This window comes from Triticum dicoccoides, chromosome 7B (assembly GCF_002162155.2).
Source record: "Triticum dicoccoides isolate Atlit2015 ecotype Zavitan chromosome 7B, WEW_v2.0, whole genome shotgun sequence".
Taxonomy (NCBI): domain Eukaryota; kingdom Viridiplantae; phylum Streptophyta; class Magnoliopsida; order Poales; family Poaceae; genus Triticum; species Triticum dicoccoides.
Window position 1 is genome coordinate 550,579,338 of NC_041393.1, and position 7,876 is coordinate 550,587,213.

General features: G+C 43.5%; 1 long non-coding RNA gene across 2 annotated transcripts in view; it reads left to right on the top strand.

Annotated features, from left to right (window-relative positions):
• Positions 1–6,601: 6,601 nt before the first annotated feature.
• Positions 6,602–7,876, top strand: part of LOC119335430 — a 4,035-nt gene continuing 2,760 nt past the window's right edge. For both annotated transcript variants that reach the window (XR_005161856.1, XR_005161855.1), the window contains exons 1-2: positions 6,602–6,994; positions 7,091–7,152. This is a non-coding gene — a long non-coding RNA (uncharacterized LOC119335430). The remainder of the gene's footprint in view (positions 6,995–7,090; positions 7,153–7,876) is intronic.

Sequence of the window (7,876 nt, forward strand, 5' to 3'; positions counted from 1 at the left end):
TTGAGAAATACACAATTTATGGAGGACCACAATTTATATTGGTCTTCTTAGCTTTTCGCCCATTTTGGCAATCGATGCCAATGGGGGAGAAGTTTCAGAGAGTTTTGTGGAGAAGTATAGAGAGTTATCTCCTCTTGCTTTGGTTTTGTTCCTTAGCATTTGCATCTCATACGCATGCACTATTGGTTGTTGCATTGCATAGTGAAGCATAATTCCTTATATAAACTCTCTTGAAAGTGATTGTCATCAATTACCAAAATGGGGGAGATTGAAAGAACATGCGGTGCCCCCATGTTTGGTTTTGGTAATTGATGACAATCTCTATGGACTAATGGTTGTCTTGAGTTGTATTTGAAGGATTTGTCTATAGGCTTTTCTTGAAGTCCATGTGTTGGTTTCAAGGAGTTTATGAGTTGACCAAGGTGCTATTAAGGAATTATCCAAAGATTGGTCATGTGAGTGTTGAGCTTATTGCAAGCATGTCTTGAAGAATAAGATTGTTTGATCATTAATGTTTACCTTCAAGACATCATCCAAATGAAGAGAGTTGGAAAGATTCAAGGTTGATCAAGACTAAGTCAAGAGTGGATCAAGTGATCACATGGTATGGTAAGCATTGTCCATTGCACTCTGTGTACTAACCCATGGTCTATGTGAGAGTTGTATGTGGGGTTAGGTACGTGTCCATAGGCTTGCGTCAAGAGAAAGATATCATACAACCCATGGAAAGGATGACATCAAGTGGTGATCGTCATCAAGATTGTCGTGTGCAAGTTCAAGTGGAGCATCACGAAGAGATCAAGTGCTTGATTCTTGCCATCCATTATGGTGTCAATGGACTTGTGAAGATGTGCCAAAGAGTGTCTCACCCATACTGGAATATGGGGGAGCAATCATCTAGTCTTCATCAAGCCAACGCAATCAACAAAGGTGGTCCATCTTGAGGGAGTCAAGATCGTCATCATCTAGCTCAAGTGGACCATGTGCAAGGCAAAGGTTTGCCCTTGATAGGTTTTCTATTTTACCGGTCTCGTGGTGGTAGTAGGGAGACCGGGTTATATGATCGTTTGCCATACTATCAAGAGGGGTTCTCAAGTTGGTAGCTTGATCGTATCGTTAGTAGAGAGCTCAAACCATTGCATCCTTGCATCATGTTTCTTGGTTCTTGTTGGGTTATCTTTGTGAGTATTAGAGCTTATGGTCATCTTGATGACAAGGTTGAGTTCATCGAAAACGGAGTTCGCATGTGTCTTCGATGATGTTTTCGGTGTTGGAGGTTTTACCGGTCTTATCGGGTGAAGGGTTCTCACCATTTATTTTGGGACTTTTCTCATTTGCTTATTCTTGATATTTCTATCAAGATTGTGTTAGCCCATGTCGTTAGCTTTCCAACAAACTTGGTTTCGTTGAATTCGGAGTCCGTTTGCAAAAGTTGTGGCTGTTTTGGTAAAGGCTGCAGCAGTACTACCGCGACTAGAGCGGATGTAATTTTTTACTACCGCTCCAGAGCAGTACTACCGCGGCTCCTGAGCGGTAGTACCGCCCCAGAGCAATACTACCGTGGCTCCTAAGCGGTAGTACCGCTCCGGACCAAAATCTCGTGTTTTGCTCAGCGGAAGTAGGTACAGAAGTATTTTTTTAGTACCGCTCGCAAGCAGTAGTACCGCTACCATTTGCGGTAGTACCGTGAGGTCGAGCGGTACTACCGCTCCGACGGTTCTTCTGGCCTTTTTGCCTCCTCGCCGTTGTGTTTCGAAGGGGTACTACCGCCCTAGCGGTAGTACCGCTCCTTGAAGCGGTAGTACCGCTCTGTGCGGACTGTGAGCATAACGGTTGGATTCGGGAGCTCCTATAAAAGGGGGTCTTCTTCCCCATTCAACCTTATCCTTTGAGCTCGTGTTTTTCCCCCATTGTTGACCTTCTTCGAGCTTGCTAACTCTCAATCCCTCCATGGATTCTTGCTAGTTTTTGAGGGAAAAGAGAGAGGAGATCTAGATCCACATTTCCACCAATCACTTTCTCCTCTATGTGAGGGGAACCCCTTGGATCTAGTTCTTGGAGTTCTTGGTGTTCTCCTTCTTGTTTTTCCTCTCATTTTCCTCCCTAGCATTAGTTGCTTCGGTGAGATTTGAGAGAGGACTTGGGCACTCCGTGTGCCCTTGCCATTGCATTTGGTGCATCGGTTTGAGTTCTCCACGGTGATACGTGGAAGTTACAAGTTGAGAAGCTTATCACTCTTGGGTGCTTGGTGCCCTTGAGCTTGTTCCTTTTGGGTGCTTGGGCGCCCTAGACGGTTGGTGGTGTTCGGAGCTCAATCATTGTGGTGTAAAGCCCCGGGCAAGCGTCGGGGTCTCCAATTAGGTTGTGGAGATCGCCCCGAGCAATTTGACGGGTACCGGTGACCGCCCCCAAGGGTTGCCAAAGTGTACGGGTTCGGTGACCGCCCCCAAGGGTCGCCATTTATACGGGTTCGGTGACCGCCCTTAAGGGTCCCTTAGTGGAATCACGACATCTTGCATTGTGCGAGGGCGTGAGGAGATTACGGTGGCCCTAGTGGCTTCTTGGGGAGCATTGTGCCTCCACACCGCTCCAAACGGAGATTAGCATCCGCAAGGGTGTGAACTTCGGGATACATCATCGTCTCTGCGTGCCTCGGCTATCTCTTATCTGAGCCCCTTTACTTATGCACTTTACTTTGTGATAGCCATATTGTTCTTTGTCATATATCTTGCTATCACATAGTTGCTTATCTTGCTTAGCATAAGTTGTTGGTGCACATAGGTGAGCCTAGTTGTTGTAGGTTTTGTGCTTGACAAATTAATCGCTAGGTTTATTCCGCATTTGTTTAAGCCTAAACCGTAATTATTTTAAAGTGCCTATTCACCCCCCTCTAGGCGACATCCTCGATCCTTTCAGCTGGGTGAAATGCCTGCGGGTGAGAACGAGCCTGTCCTCGTGCGCCGCGCGTTCGATCCGCCGCTCGCGCCATGCGGCAAATTTTCGTGTTTTGACCCTTTTCTGAAACCTATTCAAGATCTGACCGTAGTTTCAAAATTTTTCGAGATCTGACACTTTTGCTACCGCCAGAGTCCATGACGGTAGGGTATAACAGCCTACCGCCAGGGACTTTGGCGGTAGAAAACATCGCTACCGCCAAACGGGCTGGCGGTAGCCTGCACAACCCTACCGCCAAGGTGCTTGGCGGTAGGCACGAGCACGCACTATGTTCAATACTTAGAGGTTTGGGTCCATGGCGGTAGGCTGTTATACCCTACCGCCATGGTCCCTGGCGGTAACAAAAGGGTCAGATCTTGAATTTTTTTTAAACTAGGATCAAATCTCGAATAGGTTTGGGAAAAAGGTTAAAACACGAAATTTAGCCGCGCCATGCGTCCTGGACCCGCTGCTCGCGTCGTGCGTCTTGGGAAGCCGTGGAGGGTGGTTGGACGACGCATGCGCACCCGCTTTGGACGCTCTACATGCGATGACAGGTGGTCCCGTGCTGCTACTGGCCTCGCTCGTCGGCTGCCATAGCTAGACTCTTCTGGGATGTGTTGGACGGGAAGATCATGCGGCGTGCGTCACGGAGGGGCCGCGGTGTGTCGTGCGTCATGGAGGGCCAGTGCAGGGTGGGCTGGGCAAGCGCATGTGCACCCCGGCTGGTTCACACTCCCGCTTTTGCGATGACATGTGGCCCCATACTACTGCTGGTCCTATCCGTCGGTTGCAGCGGCTGCATTGCCTGGGCATCTCGTGGCGATTTCCTCGGGTCAACTACTCCGGCCGCGTCGTTCCTCACACGCTGCCCGCGTCGTGCGTCGTGGGGAGACGTGCGAGCGCCACGCCATGGGCCCCTCCTATGCGAGGCGTGCGCCGAGCCTGCGCGTCCTTGGCGGGCGTGCTCGTCTATCTCTTGCGCGGGCTGGCTCTCTCCCGTGGGTCGATGTACGGTGGGTTTGGTCGATCTCTTGGGACACGTGCCTTCGCCGCACTGGTGGGTCTGTTCCCGAGCTGCATTTGTTGACCGGTGTGGAGAGAGACCACACACTTCCCTTTACTCCTTTATCTTTCCGTTGCTACTCCTTCCTAGATCACCACAACCACAGCACCGCCGCCGCACCTCTTTTTCTCTTCCTCTTCCCTCCATCGTCCACTTTAGCTACTTTTCAGTCGATTGAAAATTTATGTTTGGGTCAGTCGATTTTTTCCCCACTGCCATATGCACTTGACTAGCGCTACAATGTGCATGCAGCTGAGGCATGCAAGCTTGCTTAATTAGCGTGAGTGCTAATCACTAGACCGATGACATGCGGACGAAAAATACTAATCTGTGTGTTTCTTGGGCAGTGCCAATTTAAATTTAAAGAGAAATTTTATGGTGCTTTTGCTATTTGGTAGTGTCTAAAGAAAACCGGTTCATGCTATTTTTTCTTTTCTTTTTATGTGTTTCTGTTTCTCTTTTTTGTCTTGAGTCATTTTTATGCACTTAGCTACTTGTAAGTTGCCTGAATTTTAAATTTGGGTTAGTCGATTTTTTAGCCGTTGATTTTTGCTTTGTGATTCATGTAGTATTTTTTTTATGCATGTGCTACTTGTTGCACTGGGCTTGTTTGCTTCGATTGGCCGCATATTTGAGTCAGTCGATTGCCACTGGACCGAAGCCCGTTAAGAGCGCGATCCAGCATTCATCTCTCTCCCTTTGTTTTTTTTGTCGGTATTTTGCTTCATTTTTTATTTCTATTTTCTGTTTCTATGTGTTCCTTTTCTTTTTCTCTTTCCTTTATTAGTTATTTTTTGTTACTTTGTGAGTTGTTGGCCCTCTCCTTGACCCCTTTCTTCTTTTCTGCTTTTATTTGGTTTTTTGCTTTGGTTTTTTGTTTTCCTTCATGGTTAGTTTGTTTTTCTTTTGTGGATGTTGGGTCAATGTAAATGTATACACACAAATACTATAAAGTATATGGAAAGCTTGTGCTATTATATTTAATTCTTTGCATACTGCAAAATGTGCAATTTCAGTGCAAAGTGGTGTGCAAGTTTTTTTTCTTTCTTTTGAAAGGGTAATACCAATGTCAATAATTCAATTTTTTTCTCTAAAACTTAATTATTTTGATCTTTTAGTTATTGTTTTATTCTTTTTTAAGTTACTAACAATGCCACTAATTCATTTCTCCTTAGGAAACTTTTTTGCGGAAGTTTCACTATTATATGCTTATTCTTGCATATTTGAAAAAAAAGAAATTTGTGTGTATATTCTGTGCAAATTTTGTTCTTGCTTGTTTTAGATTTATTTTTATGTGTGTAAGTATAAATGCAAGTACTAAATAATATGTGTGTGAATTATAGTAGAATGTGGAATTTGTGTATGGAATTTTTGGATGTTGGGTCAGTGTAAATGTATACGCACAAATTATATAAAGTACCTGGAAAGATTGCACTATTATATAATTATTCTTTGCGTACTACTAAATGTGCAATGTCAGTGCAAAGTGGCGTGCAAGTTTTTTTTTCTTTTTAAAGGGTAATACTATTGTCACTAATTCATTTTTCCTATAAAACTTTATTATTTTGATTTTTTTAGTTATTGTTATTTTTCTGTAAGTTAATAACAATGCCACTAATTCATTCCTCCTTAGGAAACTTTTTTGTGAAAGTTTCACTATTGTATGCATATTCTTGCATATTGGCAAAAAGCGTAATTTGTGTGTATATTTTGTGCAAATTTTGTTACTGTTTGTTTTAGATTTATTTTTGTGTGTGTAAGTATAAATGCAAGTACTAACTAATACTCCCTCCGTCCGGAAATACTTGTCATCAAAATGGATAAAAGGGGATGTATCTATAATGACAAGTATTTCCGGACGGAGGGAGTATGTGTGTAAATTATAGTAGTATGAAAATTGCACTATTATATGCTTATTCTTTTCATATTTCAAAAAATGAAAATTGAGTGCAAGTTTTGAAAGGGTTTCATTTTTTTATAAAACTTCATTATTTTGATTTTGATTTTGTTTTATTTTTTATTTTCTTTCTTTTGGAAGGGTAATATCAGTGCCACGAATTTATTCTTCCATAGAAAACATTATTTTTATATTGTTTTAATTTTTATTTAGTTTATTGATTTAGATTTATTTTTTATTTTCTTTTCTTTTGTAAGGATAACACCGATATCACTAATCCATTACTTTTTAGAAAATATTTTGTGTGTGGAAATCTCACTATTATATGCTCATTTTTCTATAATCTCACTAATATGTTTGTGGTGAGTAGTTGATTGATATTTGTGTAGCCTGTTATGTGCTCTTCATCTTTCTTTCTTTTTAATATGAGCTACGTGGACGGGGATGTGTTGTATTTTGGCCTCATCATATACGTGCATACATACATAGGTATGCTTGTAATATATGGTTACATATGGAGCTGCTTGCCATGTATGCATGCACCTGTAGACAGCAATTAAGTGGATGTACTACGGAGGGGAGTTCGTCCTTACATGCATTAGCTCCGACGGTGGCATCATTACTTGCTCCTAATAGTCACGGCCCAAAGAAATCACAAAGAGGCCAGAAGTGACTGACCCAAATACGATATCAGTCGATTGACATGTAGTCAATCCCTCCATCGTCACCACAGCCCCGGTCCGCTGCCTCCTCCTTCTCTCGTCAGCCACCGCCGCACGAACCTCCCGAGTTGGGGCGGGCACAGAAGGCCGTGGCGAGTCTGGGACCGCATCCGTCCTCCGTCCCTCGTCGGCCGCCGCTACTGCTTATCCTCTCTCCTGTCCTGGCCTTGTCTCCTGCGACTGGTGGTGGAAAGCCATGGGTGGTGGAGAGGAGGAAGGGAGGTAGGGGAACAACGGAGAAGGGGATGGACGGGGGCTTCACTCCCAGATTTTGTGCCCCGAGCCATGGATGGCTGAGAGAAGGAAGTGGCCTACGCTCCTTTCTCAGGTTTTTTGCAATGGTGCTTCTCCGCTGGATGGGTACAGCTGGTTGAGGTTCGCCCCCACCCGTTTTCTGCCATTGCTCTTTACAGTTCTGTTTCTTACAGCCGTCTAATATCGAGTTCTTGGCTTCGTTCCCTTCATGTGCAGGTTAATTTTGTTGTCGTCTTTCCTTCGTACGTCATCGCAACATTCTCACTTTCGCATTGAAGGTTTGATATCACTCCTTGTGCTTGCGTGTAAGATGTTTGATGAAATGTCTTCTGCTAACAGTGTTAATTTTGTTGTCGTTCTTTCCTTCGTTCGTCATCAGAATCTGTTTACCATGGTTACCTTTTGTTCCATGGGGTCTAGAATCGTCTTTTTTATAGGCGAAGCTAAATCCGTAGTTGTTTCTGTATTCAGAATAATAGAAATAAAATTTAAAGAAACACAAGTGTGCAGGCTGCCAATTTAGTGCTCGTGTACAGCCACTTTTGATTTTTAGTTCATTGGTTAATTCAGAATCTATAAATGAATTCCTCTTTGCTTTATGGATTCCCCGCTTTTTTCAAGGGAATTATTTTCTACTAAGTAGAGATGGGAACTCCACAGTAAGTAGTCAGTTTCCTGTTGACCACTTGCAGGGGCGGAGCCAGGATTTGACCATAGGGGGGGCGAAGAAGACAATGACATGCAAAGTTTTTTTTTCTGACTATGACCATACCAAGGGGAACACAAGATAATATGTATTTTGCTATAAGAAATATGTAGTTTTTTCATTAGTTTGAATGTGGCTCATATGCCTAAAACACATAGAATAAAGGCGATAATCTTATATGGTGCGCTTCCGATTTTAGCTTGTTGTGCAAATTTTACTCGTGCCAGAACATTTGATTGGCAGTTTCTGTATTAGCTAATTTCATATTTAAGCCATCATGTGTACAAACTGGTATG